At 47.1% G+C, this 16198-nt stretch overlaps 1 long non-coding RNA gene across 6 annotated transcripts in view; it reads right to left on the bottom strand.

The window, feature by feature from the left end:
- LOC135460179 (uncharacterized) overlaps positions 1–14943 on the bottom strand; it is a 110977-nt gene extending 96034 nt beyond the window's left edge. For 3 of the 6 annotated variants that reach the window (XR_010443173.1, XR_010443174.1, XR_010443175.1), the window contains exon 1: positions 710–1347. This is a non-coding gene — a long non-coding RNA (uncharacterized LOC135460179). Of the gene's footprint in view, positions 1–709; positions 1348–2765; positions 2866–5228; positions 5317–14786 lie in introns of those variants that run through there. The other 3 variants (XR_010443176.1, XR_010443178.1, XR_010443177.1) reach the window with 3 other exon arrangements.
- Between the last annotated feature and the right edge of the window lie 1255 nt (positions 14944–16198).

Here is a 16198-nt window from a genome sequence, read left to right on the forward strand (position 1 = left end):
CCATTGGAACTGTCCTGTCCCAACACTCCCTTGCCAGATGCGTTCCTGTGCTGAGCAGAGCCATTTTGGCAGGGATAGATTTTGGAAAACCCGAGAAGTGATGGTCCACTGCGTGGGAGGTAGCAGATGGACTAACTGCTGTGAGCAATCCTTTGCGCCCTGACTAGCTGCAAGAGATGCCTCTGGCTTATCTTTTCTCTACCCTTCTTTTTTCTTTTCCCTCTGCATTTCTTTCCTCCACCGCCCCCACCCCCCTCCCACTCCACACACTTTTTTGGGTGTTTGTTTGTTTGTTTGTTTGTGTGGTTTGTTTGTGTGGTTTGTTAACTGCTATTCTTCAACTCTGTGTTTGCTCTTGTGCCTGCACATCTTCCGAGGGCAACCAGGCACTGCAAAAAAACTCCTGAGAAGCCACAGCTGCTCAGCATCCGCTGGCAGTCTGCTAGATAATTAACATTTCCCGCAATTAAATACAGCCCGACGACCAACAGGTTTAGCAACAGATACAAAATCGGCTCACCGGTGTAAGCCACTGTGTCTAGTCATAACCCCTGCCTTGTTAATGAAAAGTCCCTTGCCGAGAGTGAGAGAAGGCAGCTGAGCGACCCGCTCCGGCTACCCGGGAAATCTGCATCTGTCAGGGGTTCAGCACCCAAATTTTGCAGGGAATTCAGGACACACACACATACATAAACACTGCAGTACTTACATATCTTCGCCTTTATCAGGGAGTGATTTTTACCCCACATGTAGGGTGGTGAGCTGAGCCTCTGGTGGCAAACAAAGATTCTCACAGCCAAGGCCCCTAGGAACAGAAAAAGCTCTTTCAGGTCTCCAGAAATTCAAGTGTTTCCCCTCTCCATCTCTATTTAAAAGTATCCCTTAAATCCATGGTGTTGTTCTTGCTCAAACGACTCTAAAATAGTTTAAAATCTTCCATCCATGAAAACGGGGGAGAAATGGAGAAAGTTGGCTTGGTTTTGCCATTGTTTTTTTCTTTTTCCACACTTTTGCCCACACCCTGGAGTAGAAAGTGAACTGTTGTATGTGAGGTTCTGCAAGATTTTGGGGGTTTGGCCAAGGTCTAGTCCAGCCTCTCTGCTGAGAAGGACGTGCTCTGAAATTCAACCAATTTCCCCAACGCTTTTGTTGCTGATGAACTGAAGCTCTATTGTTCTTCATCCATTGCCACGGTCTTTTTCAGTTCCTACTATACGTTATGCATTGTCAGAGATAATGAATTTGCACCAAAACCTCTCATAGTCCCGTTCTGACAGACAGAACAAATTAGAAATGTCTAGTGCAGAGAAAAGCAATGAGTACTTTTTCCCTAGAGAAGAAGGGAAGCTTGCATTTCTTTGGAAACATTAAAAAAAAAAAAAAAAAAAAAAAGAAGAAGCAAATGGTCGAGCTTCCTAAGGTGTTTTCCTCCAGTTAACTTCTGAAGAACAGTTTCATCTGAGTCTTGTTTCTGGGAGGCACTGATATTTTGTGCAACTTTTGTCAAAACCAAGCAGCTGGTCAACAGCAGGCAAAACAACAACAACCAACAACCACCACCAAAAAAAAAAAAAACAAAAAAACAAAAAAACAAAAAAAACCCACCAAAACAACAAAAACCCCAAAAATCAAACAGGAAAAATAATGGTGTTAACAAAAAACACTCTTCCCATTCTTGTTTTAAGGCGAACTTGTAGCGTGACCTCTTGTCACTGGGAGGAGGATGTCCTAAAGCACTGCCGTTTCCTTCTGCCCCCTCTCATCTGTCTCTCCGGGTTTGAGAACAGCATGAAAACACCAGTAAAAGCCCCACTTAGCTTTTAGGGTGCGGGGGCCGACGGGAAGAAGTTTGAGTTAGCGCCGGAACGGGAGGTGTGCTGTGAGGGAGGGGTGGAAGGAGAGATGGAGGAGGAATAGAGGGATAGAGAGAGGTATGCAGGGTGAGGGGACGGCAGGACGGCTCATCCCTGCTCTAGCCCCTGTCTGGGGGCGTGTGGGGTGTGACTGAGGGGGGCCGATGTCGTGCTGGCCCCTCACTCTGGGTCGGGTACACACGGCGGGCGTCCCTCGGAGGCGAGGGGGCTGCTGTGGAGGTTGGCGGAGGGAGGAGCGACGCTAAAAAATTACTAAATATATACATACACATATGTACACCCTACAGATGCCCTTACACAGACACATGTGTGTGTATGCTTGTGTATGCATATGTATTCATCCATCCATATAAATATTTATAGATATGATAACAAGCCTATGTTCCCCCCGGTGCTTGGCTCCAGGGAGAGGGAAGGCGCTCTGCCGTTCTCAGCTGCAGATTTCTACGGAATGTTTCCACGGGGAGAGCCCCGCAGCAGCCCCGGGCAGGCGGGCATTCCCTGCCGGCACAGCCTTCGGAGACCTGGCGGACAAAGAGAGCTCTGTAAGGATCCAAACGCCAGCCCCGAGCGAACCGAGGGAATCCAGCACGAGTGCCCGACTGCACGAAAAAAAAAAAGTAAGAGCGGACAGCGGTCCCCCGGTCAGAAACACACTCACGTTTCCGCTTCTTGGAGAGGGCATTTAAGGTTAGTTAGGATACTGAAGGGAGATGCAGTGCGTGAGTACGCGGTGTGCAGCCCTAGGAACGGTTGTGCCGAGGTCCATAGAGATGCTCTGGAACAGCTCATAGAAGGCTGAAAAAGTGTAAATAATTCAGTAGAAAAGGAGAGAAACTTTGGTCCTAACAGAGAACATCACTCGTTTCTAAGCCACCGGCTACATCTCACCCTGCCGCCTCGCCGTCTGAAGTTCCCCGAGAAGTTCTCCCAAACATCATGACACACCGCAGTCTCCAAAAGGCGAAGGGAAAGAGGAGGACAGAATGCTCTAATCTACGCCCCGCCAGTACGGTATCTGTAGTTCACCGAATCCCCGCATACACGGCATCTCCTCCCGGCGGAGTGAGACAGCATTGCTGCAAAGCGGTGAGAGCGCCTTGCACTTGCAGATCAGACGGCAGCGGCTGCGACCCGAGATGAGGGCCGCGCCACCCCTCCGGCCGCCAGTGTACCTTCCCTCTCTCCGCGCCCAGAACCTGCGATGCACTACAGAGCAGCGCCCGGATGAATGCTGCCCCCTCACCGGCTCAACGCTCCTCTGTCATGCAGCGCTTTGGGTAAGGAGGGGGAATTTTCTTTTTATCTTTTAAAGTTGCTTGGAAGTGTCTATTTTCCGCTCGTTTCCTGCAGAAAAGAAGCAGCAAATAACGTCCAAATACCACTACTACTACAATTACTGATATATCTATATATCTATATGTATGTATATATATATATAAATTGAAAGAAAAAATATAGAAAAGGCTAGACGGACTCGGCAGCACTGAGGCGAGGTCGGCTCTCTTTTGGGGCCAAGCGTTGGGCTGGGCAGCACTGCTCCTGCTGCTAGAGCTTATTTCACGGAGTAGAGTGCGGGCGGGAGCCTGCGCACCCGCGGAAGAGCGGGGAGCATCTCGGCGGCTGCGCCCTCGCCCCGAGTCCCCCCATCCCCTCTTCACGTTCAAGGCTTAGCGGAGAGGTCGTGTCTACTGACGTCAGCTGAAGGCATTCTGCACATCCGTCTACACTTACATACATTAACGAAAGTAGGGCAAGAAAAAAAAAATAAAAAGAAGAAAAGAATATACAAATTCCCCTGTTCGGAGAAGAGACCGCGGATCCTTGGAGCGATCGTCCCTATTCGCAAAGATCCTAATTAGCGGGAATTAGTGGGGCCTCCCCTTTTCTTCCAAATATCATCATCATTATCAACAAAGCAAACATCCCTGAAACGAGCGATCGGGGCCGGGCGGCCGCGCGTGGAAGAGCCCATATGGGAGCGGACGGCCGCGGTGTGTGAGCCGGAATCCACTGTTGTGCTGTTCTCTTTTCCTTTTTCTGCTTCCGTTTACTCCAGCGTTTGTTACTTTTAATACTGATGCTTATGTAAGGTATATTTGCATTATTTTTAATTTACTGAAAATTGCAGCCTACCACTTGTCCTTTGCTCCTCCTTTTCTATTTCTTCAGATATCCTTCTCCTTTCCCCCATTCCCTCCTATTTCCCCGTGCTTTGGTGAGACTGCAGTGTGTCTTTATATCCAGTTTCCTCCACGCTTCTATTCTGTATCAGATTACTGATTATGAACAATGCTAGTTTTATAAATCAAAGCGCATAAGATTTTTATTGAACATTAAAAAGGCTCGAGGGTCTTACTACCCTGGTCAGTTATCACAACGCTAGCTGGAGACGGGAAGTTGATTATCTGAGTAACTTCATATTAAGAAAAGCAGCTTTTAGAAATCACCAACACACCCCTCCTTTTCCGTCCCATTTTAAGGTATAAGGCAATATAGATAAGGGGTGTAATGCGGGCAATTTAAATGGATTTAAAAAATTTCATTGCAGTTTTGCAGCCTCTAAGTGCACTTGTATCTGCCTTTATTTCAGAAATAGTTTATTTCAAAATTCTTCCTTAAAATATGCAGAGCCAGGTACAGAGAGCTTTCTCTGAGGAAGACATTTTGTAATTATTTTCTTAGGTGCCGCATTATTAAATGTGTGACATACGGTTTCTAACATGTGCATGTTTGAATCCAGCACCTAATTTTTCATAGAAAGAGCGTTTAGATTTTTTTTAAAAAATACTGCTTGTAGCCTTACACCTGCTTTATGCGAAAATCCATAGGCCTTGAATTATATGACAATCACAGGTAGCACATTTCAGTTTACCTTAATGTGTAATGAAAAGAAAGAAGAGTAGTTTAAAGAGTAAAACCAGAAGATTGCTCTGTTTTTATAGTCCAGGAATGTTGTTTTTAAACGAACAACGTCATTCAACTTAAAAAAAAAAATAAAGCCCATTCATAGCATTTTTTTCTTTTTTGAAAGCTCAAGTGCATGCGTAGGTTATGAATGACTTGCCTGAATGGACATAGCGGGCAAAAGTTATCCCTCCCCAAAGACTGCTACGCATGTATTTTTTATCATAAAGATTGGAGTGTCTCTTACTCTGTGCCCGTTTCATCACAAATATCTTTTAATTCTTTGCCCTTTCTAACGTTATTCCCAGCGGTACTCCTCGCTCCAGTTTTACTCCTACGCTCACGTCACCCAGTAAAAAACAGTCATGTGCCTACACGTAAAACGTGTGAAAAAATAATACTCTCCCAAAATGGAAATCGACACGGTCATCCATCAGATTAGCTTACCACATATAGCAGCAATCCATTAAGAAAGCACCATTTCTACACATTTTTACGAATCGCGGGTGCCGGAGATTCCCGGTCCGCGGACGGCTGGGACTCCCATCTCCTTTAATGAGCACACGTGAGCGCAGGTGCAGCTGTCGCTCCCTTGAGGACCCGCATTGGCGTGCGCGGGGAGGCAGGCAAAAGCGAGCGTGGGTCTGTCTGTCTCTCCGTCCCTGTAGCGCATCCCGCATCGTGCCCCGTGCCCCGTGGTGGCTCACCCCGCAGCCCTGACGGCACGGGGGCAGCCCCCGCCCCCGATCAGCCCCGCCGGGATCCCGGGGGTCCCCTCGCAGCTTCCCTCGCCCCCTGCCCTCCTTGCGCCGCTTTTCTGCACGGCGGCGCCTCGAATCACAGCGGTGTCTTTTGTATCAATCCCAGGGCTGGAGGGGGGGCAGCGCGCCCCTTCCTGGCCCTGCCTGCGCCTCTGCCGGGGCCACGGGCACAATGGGGGGAGCTACGTGTCCCCTCAGATCCCGACACTTGACACTTAAACATGGAGTGTGGAGTACGAACAATAAATATAGCCCCTGCCCCTTCTCAGCTGCCCCGCATACACATTGCCCAATACCGGCCTAATATCGAATTTACCGCTAAAACCAGTGGCGCCTATGTTCCACTGCGCATCTGCACGGATCTTCCAAGGTGACTAGAATGCCACCGAAGTTGGCGATTTCTTGGATTCCCGTCCAAGGATAGATAAACAAATGAATATATAACAGGGCTAATAATGCTCGGATTTGGGGTGGCCGCTGCATGAGACAGATTGCTGGGTTGTAAATAATAAATGCCTGAAATAAATCCTTTTCTCCATATTCTCATTCATTTCCCCCATCATCCCTTTTTTCCCTCCCCACCAATGCTTTTAATACCTATCCTTCTCTAAACCAAGTATTCAGCATCGTACACTAAAATTTTCTCCCACTTCTCTTCATCCCTGTCTTATACTATATGTAAATAATCCGAGCTGCATATTGTTCTACATATAAACTTTATTTTTAGAAAAGTGAAGGTGCAAGTACTGTGGGTATAGTAAAAGTATTTTTTCATTTTCTCTTTATTTTCTCTCTACTTTTTGTTTTGTTCTTGCTTTTTTATTTCCCCTGCAGGACTGAAATATTGAAATGAAAAAATGCAGAACATCAAACAGATAATATTTGGTGAAATAATTAAAATTTGGCATGACAATTTTTTTTCCTGTAAGACAAAAAACTCCAGAATTTAGAGTTTTATCTGTGCATACACACAAACACGAAAATCTATTTTTTTACACACAAGCTTCCAGTGAGTATACACCCTCACTGTGTACCTCCTCTAGAAATAATAATAAAAAGCCAATGATCATTTTTTTTGTGGTTCAGAACATGTCTCCTTATTAGAAATACAAAGGCAGAAATCAAGAGAAGAAGAAGAGGGGATGGAAGTTGTGTTTCTTTTATCCAGAATTCATGTGATCGCTGAATGTTAAGGTCTTCAGAGACTGAAGTATACCAAACGCTTTGTTAGGTGGGTTTTGGCGAGCATGCAGAATGCTAGCCCGGGATGACTGGCCAGAGAAGCCGACTCTGTGCAAGGCATGATTCTGGCTTGTGGCACGGGCTGAAGAGGAATGAACCAAATTTCCTCGATGTCGTTTCTGTTCTTTTATTTTAGTATTCAGTTTATATCTAGGTGTAAAATAACTGACCGAAAAGACAAGGTTTGGAATGCACTGCTATCTCTCTGTTTCCTATGAATGTGGTCCCTAGCAGGGGAGTGAATTAGATTTTTTTTTTTTTTGCTGTTTTTATGGGTTGCTTTTTTTTTTTTTTCCTGTTTCAGACCTTGTTATATTTTGATTTGATTTTAAATTCAGTCTGCAGGTACGAAGTTCACATTTACCTCTCCCTCCCCGCCTAGTGTACAATGCCTGGGCAGAACGGACTCCACTTCTGAGCGGGGAGAAAAGGCGGGACGGAGGCGGGGCTCCTCTGTGGGATCGGTCTCAGGGAGAAAAGGCGGGGAGGAGGCGGGGCTCCTCCGTGGACCCGTCCCGTGCCGGCCCCGCATCCCCCCGGCGGCGGGGGAGCAGCGCCCCCTCCCGGTGCCCGTCCGTGCTTAGCGCTCGCGCCGAAAGCGGGTCCTGCCGTCCGTCTGATAGCCCGCTGTCCTGCTGATACCCCACCGATACTGTACAGGACGCGCCCTTCCAGTGCTGTCCCACTGACACCCCTGGCTGCCGCGTACGGACTCTGCTCCAGAAAAATGTTAAAAATAGTAATTAAAAAAAGTTAAAGTGGCAGTAAAAAACGCGAACTATTGAGATATACCTAGCGGGAAGAAGCATGCTCCGCAGATAGAGCATCCCTCGGGTGACAGGCATTCTCGGCCCTCCGCCCCGTCTCTACTCCTCGTCCCCAGAGGGGATGGGGTGTGGTAATTATCACCTCCTTCCCCTCCCTACACCGCGCTTCGCATGTTGTTTGCGGCGATCAAAATACGGCGTCCGTCTGTGGGTGCCCGTTTGAAGAGAAGTTGGGCTTATGAAACGCAGGGGGCGGGAGCTGCAATATCTCAGGGAACAACAATATTTTAGTATTCGTCCCTGCAGAATGCCCCTCCGCTCTTTATTGAATTTGTACCGGTGTTGCGTGGAAAGATCTCTTTCTCGGAAGTTCTTGTTAGCTTATCGTAGTAGGCTTTTATCTTCCCTCGATTCTCCCTTCTACTTTTTTAAAAGTAATGAAAACGAAAGGTTTGATGTTACAGAAATGCAATTCTTCAGCGAGGGAATGGCGGGGAAGAGCTCTAAACTCAGTAGGCTGTCAGGAAAACGATGTACTCCTGGCAAGTTAGAGGTCGTGGTTGATTGGATTAATCTCGTCTTCTTCTTCTTCTTCTTTTTTTTTTTTTCGGTTTCTTTTCGATTTTGGTAGTTCATTAGTGGAACTTTCTCCAAGACGATGTGTTTCTATGATTGACTCTTTTACATCTCCTCTTAGGAATTTGTGGTATTCTCATACCTCAACAGGCTGTGAACAAACAGAAGAGTAACCTGTCTGTCTCTCATAGAACGTTTCTTCTGCACCTCCAGGAAATTATTTCAGAAAAATTATAGGAACATGATGTGTTGTGTGTGTGTTGGTGCTTCTTTTTCGCTGTTTGGTGTGGTTTTTTCTTTCTTTTTTTTTTTTAAATTTTCTTTTCTTTTTTTTTTTTTTCCAGTGGGGGCTTTGGGCTTATGTCCATAAAATATTTAAATTTAAAAGCAGCGTAGCTGCTAAATGCTGTTGCAAAATCACGCGACACATGTCTTCCCTCGACGTGTTTTAGCTGCCGTGCTGCATATGCCTATGGGTACAAGCAACGCACACGGAAGGAAATACACAAAATTCGGCTACATCTACCACATAGTAAAACCCGAGTGCAAATTTCTCCTTCCGTCAATAGCATAGCAATTTCGAGTTATTTTTCTTAGCATAGGCATCTCAGCCAAAGGACCGAGTAGATTATCTGAGCGCCTCCTTCACTTCGGGCAGTGGGAAAATAAAGATTAAAAGCAACGACAAAACTGACGGGCTGCAGAGGTTCGAGGGAAGAGTGGAGGTGGCCTTTATCCGTTTGTCCTTCTGGGAAGGGTGTTGCCCCTCTATTCTGGTAACACCTCAAATTGCGATGATTGTTTTGACACCAAAACGACGGTTCTCACTCATTTTTGCCCTCTGCAACATATCACCGTCCTTACCGGCGTCACCGCGTCTCCACGCTGGTGCCACGCCTTGCAGACGAATGGACGAACAGACGGACAGAGCTGCAGGCACCGATTCCAACGCTGCCGGAGCACCAGTCCCCCTAGCCAGGACACCAGCATCCTCATGAAAACATCGCAGTTTGGATGCTTATACGCCTGTTGACAAAACGTTTCGGAGCTCTCCCAGCGCATCCCCCGAACCGAGCATCGAGAGGAGACCTTATCGGGCAGCCCATCCCACACCCGGGACATCGACCAGGACAGAGACGCAGAGCCCCTCGCCGTGATAGCCCACTTCCTCTCCCGTTTTCTTCTCCATCTTTTCAGTAGCAACAGGGGACTCGAGAAACAGAGCTAGGGTGATGCCAGACTGCTGTCCCGTTGTCACGTTGTGGGACCTGTGAAGGTCTGGCGGGAGAAGTGTTTTAAAGCGGGACGCAGGGCTGTCACCACACCTCCCTCTGACCCTTAGGGACATCAGATCCCCTTTTTAACCCCCACGAGGACGCTGAGTGGGAGAAGACAGACCTGTACACAAACCTGTACCTTGTCCCCTGGCGCAGGCTGTGCCCCATCCTTTTCCGGTACAGACCGACACACCCCGAAAAATCACTGGAATGAGCCCACTACCTCGTTCCAACACCACTGATTTTGATTTAATCCCGAGGGGCACTCGGGAGAGCAGAGACGGCCTGTCTCTGCTCTCTAACTCCCCATGCCTGTGCGGTGCGATACTCAGGGTGCAGATATGCCACGGACACCCGAGCGTGTTTAAAGAGGCCTGTGGGCCCATGGGCCCACATCAGCTGATCAGGTTTGAAATCCAATAGCTTCCCCTCACGTGAATAAGATTTGTCACTGACGGCAAGAAATTAGGGGGCAGGAGGATGTTAAGGAAAAAAGGCGCAGGGAACCCCTCCGTCCCGAAGGGATGCCTTCCTGGATCGCCCCTCTCTTTCCGTTCGGCCCCGACTTCTCCCCGCCGCGCGTTATTTCGGAAGGCAGAGACATGAAGATGTGAGAGGGGACGGGGAACAGGAGGGTTTCCCCGCCTTGCCCTCAACCCCGGACACACCTTTCCCGCCTCGTGGTGACACGGCACGGCCGGACCGCTCCGAGCTCCCCCCACATCCCTCACCGGGGGCTCCCCATTCCGGTACTGACCGCGCGGTCTCCGTTCCGCAGCCGCCCGCCGAGCACCGTCATTCGCAGAGACGCCAGGAGAGGCTTCTTCAGACCAGGCCCTCTCGGATGGGCGGGAAGAAAAGAAGAAGCCACTCGAGGAAGGAGGAGCAGGTTGCTTTTAGAGAGAGGAGGGCCACGAAGGCTGGCCCACGCCGGACTGCTGCGTACCTCACTCCTCCCCTTTGCCCCGGTATTTCCCACTCACTTACCTCCCCCGTTCCCCCCCAAAACAGACAACCATCAGCAGCGGAGAAATGTCTTTCTAGGGGGCTTTCCTTGCGAATTCTCTCCAGGCATGGTGAGGAGTCAGAGCTTAGCCTGTGGGCCTCAGGGATACTGGAGACTGGGACAAGAGAGGGAGAGGTGTGTCGGGGGCTGCTCGCGTCCCACGCCGAGGCTGCCGGGGCTTGGGTACGAGGGCGGCTGGGGTGGGTATGGCCCTCCCGGTGCCACGCATCGCCCCCCGCGCCGCCCCCAGCTGTCGTTATTAACAGTACTATTCCTACTGAGGCTGATGGTAAATTTAAGAGGTCTCTGCAAGCGGAGGCGGGCGGCGGGGCTAGAGGAGACAGAGGCCATGGGGAAGAGTCTTCTTCGGCAAGGTGGGCTCTGCTGGCGGCCCAGGAGGGCAGCGGCCCCCTGAAGAACATTGCTGCAGAGCCGGCGGGGCCCGGCACTCGGGCACAGGGAGCCAATGAGGGCAGCTGCCCCTCTCTGCCGCAGCGGCGTCGGAGGGTCTGGGGGCGGAGTATCTGGATCCGGACCCCCTCGAAACTTTCACTGCTGCAGATATACCGATAGCGCTTGCAATTCCTTGGCCGGACCTTTATCTGGCCATATTCTCCCAAAGCTTTACCGGCAATTGTTGGCATCTCAGTCACAACCGGGAGTGTACCTCCCTACGGTTGTGACTGAGACATCCATCACGATTTGTGCGCGATTTGCATGCCAGGATGACATAATTCCAAGCCTTCTCTCCTCTATAATGCCAATGATGAGACATATTATTTGCCATACAGCTATTTGGAGCAGAATGCATCAGCCAGACTGCGGCTTCTGTGCAGTTTTGCAAGTTTTGTTACACAGAGTAAAAATAGGCCAACAGTGATATTTGTCAACATGTTTATATTTATACCTTATATATACTATACCTCAAAACCCAAATAATGTAATGAGAAGTTGTGTTAATGATACCGAATTAAACTAATAAGAATTACAATATATTAAAACTCAGATTCTACTAATATGAAAACAAATATGGCATAAACAGAAAAAAAGTATTTTAAGTATCATATAAAATGTTCGCAAATTGTCTTTAGTTCCTACCGATAATGGTTTTATATAAAGTCATTATTATAGCAAAAATAGCTAAGCCAGACCACGTTAGAGTTCATATTACTTAAAGTACCTCAATAAAATTCTTGAATGACGCTATTCTTTCCAAGGAAAGCAGAAACATTTTCTTTTTTTCAAAACAAAACCTAAAACATATTAGAGCTGACTTAATTTCAAAATGAGAAGAGTTGTCATTATCCTTGTTTTAATGTTCCACTACCCGAAGCTGATGAAAAAGAGGGAAACTCCTGAATTTGTGTGGTTGGAGGTTTTGGGGTTTTTTTTCCCTTACCCAGTTTATCATTATTGCTGTTAATTACATGTACTCACTTTCTTGTATGGACCATTTTTTTTGTCTCTCTCCATGTGTTTGGAAACACTCAAGCCCAGGTTTTCTTCTTCAGCAGTTGTTTGGGTTGGCGTTGTGGGTTTTTTTTTGGGTTTTTTTTGGTGGGGCAGGGATTAATGAAAATTGCTTTTGACTTCAGAAATCACTTAAGTTCTTTCCGGGCAGGTCAGCCTCAGGCATGAGCTGCTATTGAACTTCTAAGAATTCAGGAGGGATAAAAAGCAGATTGTTAGATAGGAAATCATCAAATTGGTTCTAAACTCATTGAAATGGGTGCACCGGATTTTTAATGAGTAAGACTTTGTCCCAGTTGTTTAAGTTACAAGAGTGTTTGGCTGCTTGTTTTAACACGTAGCTCTCAAATTTATCTCTTGTTAACTCATTTGTAAATATATGGCAGGTAAAGGCAAGGTTTTCAGCTTTTTCAAGAAATTTTAAAGGGGCAGGAAATCTGCTGAAGTTAAACTAGTTTATTTCCAAATTTATTAGTGTTCCAGCCATGCAGCTATACGGAACATAATTATCAGATTAAAAAGTATTGTTAAGAGCCTGAAACCATACAATAGGAGATGAAGCACTTAAAATCCTTCTTAATGATTCTGGTCAAGGGAAATGCTTAGTTCTATTTCTGTCTTTCTTCTAAAGGTTTTCTCTCCTCAAAATTCTCATTGAGAATAACACACCTGGATTTCTAACCATAAGAATAGGACATTCTGAAAACTGTCCGGGCGGGCAACGAGAGCCAAAATCAGGATGCTCAGTCTGTAGTACTTCCTGAAGAGACTTCGACTTTAAACAGGACACACTTGTGCTCCTCTGCCCCAGACATAGTTGCTTCAAATGCATCATAAGTATTAAATGTAATATTTTTCTTTAGTTATTTGAACAGCTCAAAGTAGACTCCAGTCCTGCAACTGCTACTCGGTCAAAACTTCTGTTATGGGGAGGGGACACTTTTTCTGGTGGAGAACGGAACAAGGTCTCAAAATGAGGATAGAAAGTTTTCTGTGTTCTTTGAAAATAGCATCCTTTTTTTTTTTTTTCAAACTCTGAGCAGAATGTTTTTTTAAAAATGTGCTTTATTAATAAAATGAGAAGTTCTGAACATACTTTGGCTTGGCATGTTTTACTTGAAGTGTTCAAAACAGGATAAGATCCTGCTCCCACTGCAGTGCCCATCCAATGATCCTGATTCTAAGATTCTGTGATTCTACGAGCGAGAAGTCCGGCGTGTGCACTGGGACGCGGGACGCCCCTGTCGGGAGGGACACAGTGAAAGCTTCCTGGTTTCTGTGTGGGTGGGGAAGGAGAAGTGAACCTGCCCAACCTCAAAAATGGGGTGGGATTCTCCATGCTGGGAAGGTATGAATAGGCTCATCCCAAACAACTATGTGAAGAATAAGGCAATTTTTCCCTGAGCTCCACTGACTCATTTCAGCTGGGATCATTACTCCCATTAGAGAAAAACGAAAAGCTATGTGAATTGCCTCAGTTACTCTTTCTTTTTTCTTTTCTCTTTCTTTTTTCCTTTTCTTTTCTTTTCTCTTTTCTTTTCTCTTTTCTTTTCTCTTTTCTTTTCTCTTTTCTTTTCTCCTTTCCTTTCCTTTCCTTTCCTTTCCTTTCCTTTCCTTTCCTTTCCTTTCCTTTCCTTTCCTTTCCTTTCCTTTCCTTTCCTTTCCTTTCCTTTCCTTTCCTTTCCTTTCCTTTCCTTTCCTTTCCTTTCCTTTCCTTTCCTTTCCTTTCCTTTCCTTTCCTTTCCTTTCCTTTCCTTTCCTTTCCTTTCCTTTCCTTTCCTTTCCTTTCCTTTCCTTTCCTTTCCTTTCCTTTCCTTTCCTTTCCTTTCCTTTCCTTTCTTTTCTTGGTGTGCATGTATGTTTTCCAGACATGATAAAAGGGGATGTTTTTCCCAAAGAACTGTAGAAACAACAGGATGAATTTTCTTCCCTCTCCACCTTTTTTTTTTTTTTAATGCCTAAATGACCAACTATCAACTACCTAAGACCAAGGGATTGAAAATTATCTTAAGTAGTTCAGCCCACAGTGATCATGGACCTGTGATCTGGGATCCACCAGCAGTTGGGATTCAACTGTGTGTAGGAGCAAACTTGACACCCTCATGCAGGTGTCACACCCCTCCACACGGATTGGGTGTCCCTATGTGTCGGCAGACACCCCCGTAACCCGCAGCACGCAAGCCTCTGCGTCTGTGTGTTAAGGGTAGATGCCAATGAGAAGGAAGGACTTTGGTCACCAGACATAAAGTGGCTTTGAGGAAGAGTTTCCAGGCACAGTCCCTGGTGGATGAGGAAACATTCTCGTCCTGAGAGGACAGCTTCCCTCCAGACACAAGCTGCACGTTGCTTCTTTGCTCCTACTTCCAGAAAATCAACCTTTACCTCAAGGACAGATTGTCCAAAGCAGGGCAGGAGCGCAGAACGCAGGGACACACCTCTCAGAGCAGGGGAAACTCTCTTTGCTGTGGTTTGCCAGGATGCAGCACCATCCAGAGCAAACTCTCGTGCGGGATGATGGAGACCCCACCTGCTTCCTAGCTGTCACCGGGACCCCATGTCCACCCTGCCACTGCCAGCGAACTTCACCAAGTAAAAACTGAAACATTAGGGAAAACCACTACAAAAAACATATTTCTCCGCCCCCACCCCCTCCGGATGGGTTAATATCGTGCTTTCGTCACGAAGTAATTGTTTCTGCCTGATTTTCAAGCTGTCCTGAGGTGCTGCCTGCACCTTACCCGTCTGGTGCGGAGGGGGGGGGGGGGGGAGAGATACAATAACCTCTCCCCAAACAACCAACCTCCAAATGGTATATCACAGTATATCTGGTGTTATTACCATTATGAATAAGATTATTAATAATCATCATTTGCATTGTTACTAAAAGAAAGGTCGAAGAAACCAACCTACAGAGGTAGAGCGGCGCACTCTCCCGGAGCGGAAGGACAGGAGGTGAGCGGACGGGGAGGCAGCGAACGGCAGCAGACCCTTTCCGCCCAGTGAGGTCCCCCCTGGCCGCTGGTAGGTGCGCGGCGGGGCCGGGCCCGGCGATCCCTCGGCAACGGCGCGGGGGAACGGCGCCTGCCCTTCGGCGCTGCTGCCCCCTGGCGGCGCCACGCGGGAGCGCCTCGCCCGGCAAGCGCCCATCCCGCACCTCCCCGGTGCGACCCGGGGATCCCGCACCACCGTCCCCGCTGTCTCGGGGAGTGGAAAGAAACATCCGAATAAGCAGGAAAAATAGTGTTAGGAACGGCAAGGCCGCCCGCGGCAGTGACGCGTGAGAGAGAGAGAGAGCAAGCTCAGCCTCGCCACCGCCCATGTCTGCGCTTTGCAAGAAAAAAAATCAAAATCGGAGTAACGTCTGAAAATAAAGGAGACTTTCTTCTTTTTAAGAGACACTCGAAACTTTGGAAAATCATTGGGAAATGTGGCAGTGTGTCTGTGGAGGGTGACTCTGGATCAGCCAAGGCCCAAAGGAAAAAATAGAGCAAAAAGGTGAAAATTTGGAAAGGCTAAGGGGAAAATGCAAGGGAAGGGGGGGAGAAAATATGAAGAAAATGCAGTGGAATGAGACCAAGGAAGGGGATTGTACTGAGAATAGGTGTGGAGACAGGAGGACTGCTGAAATAGACCTGACGCAAAAAGATGAGACCTGAAAACACCTGCAGCATGAAAAAGAGGAGTTGTGGTTTTTAGTTTGTTTATTTGTTTTCCTTTTTATTTTTTGTAATATATATGTTTAGTGGGGTTTTCATTATGTTTATTTGTTTTGGTTTTTTATTGTTTTATTTATATATTTATGTATTAAAATTTTATTTCAATAATTTTATTTTGTCCTCTGTTAGGGATCTGTAGTGGTTCTGGCAGTCGGGTCCTCCCTACCCCAACCTGCACAACCCCACGGAGGTTCCACTGCTATCCAGAGAAAGAGGTGAAGGTTTGAATATCTGTATAAGGGAAAGCTTCCTTTGGGAAGCACAACCTGAGAGAAAAGTTCCTACCAGTCATCCCTTTAGTCACTGATCACCAATTCTCACTTGCATCAGAAAGCACGAGCAGAATTAACCCTTGAAGGGAAATGAAAGTTTATTAATGAACATTAGCTTTCTTGTGCCTAACAGAACCCTCTCAGTGACAGAGTTCTGCTGCTACTGAGACTAAAAAAAAAACTTTGGGAGATTGGCAGAAAATTGCTATTTAAGGTATCAACTGACCCATTTCAAAACTCTTTTCACTGTGATGAAGAATTAGGGTCTTATTTTTGCTGGCAGACCCTGATTCTTACACAACCCTTTTGCTTTGCTTGTGATTACTCTTC

This window comes from Zonotrichia leucophrys, chromosome Z (genome assembly GCF_028769735.1).
Source record: "Zonotrichia leucophrys gambelii isolate GWCS_2022_RI chromosome Z, RI_Zleu_2.0, whole genome shotgun sequence".
In the NCBI taxonomy this organism is placed as follows: Eukaryota; Metazoa; Chordata; class Aves; order Passeriformes; family Passerellidae; genus Zonotrichia; species Zonotrichia leucophrys.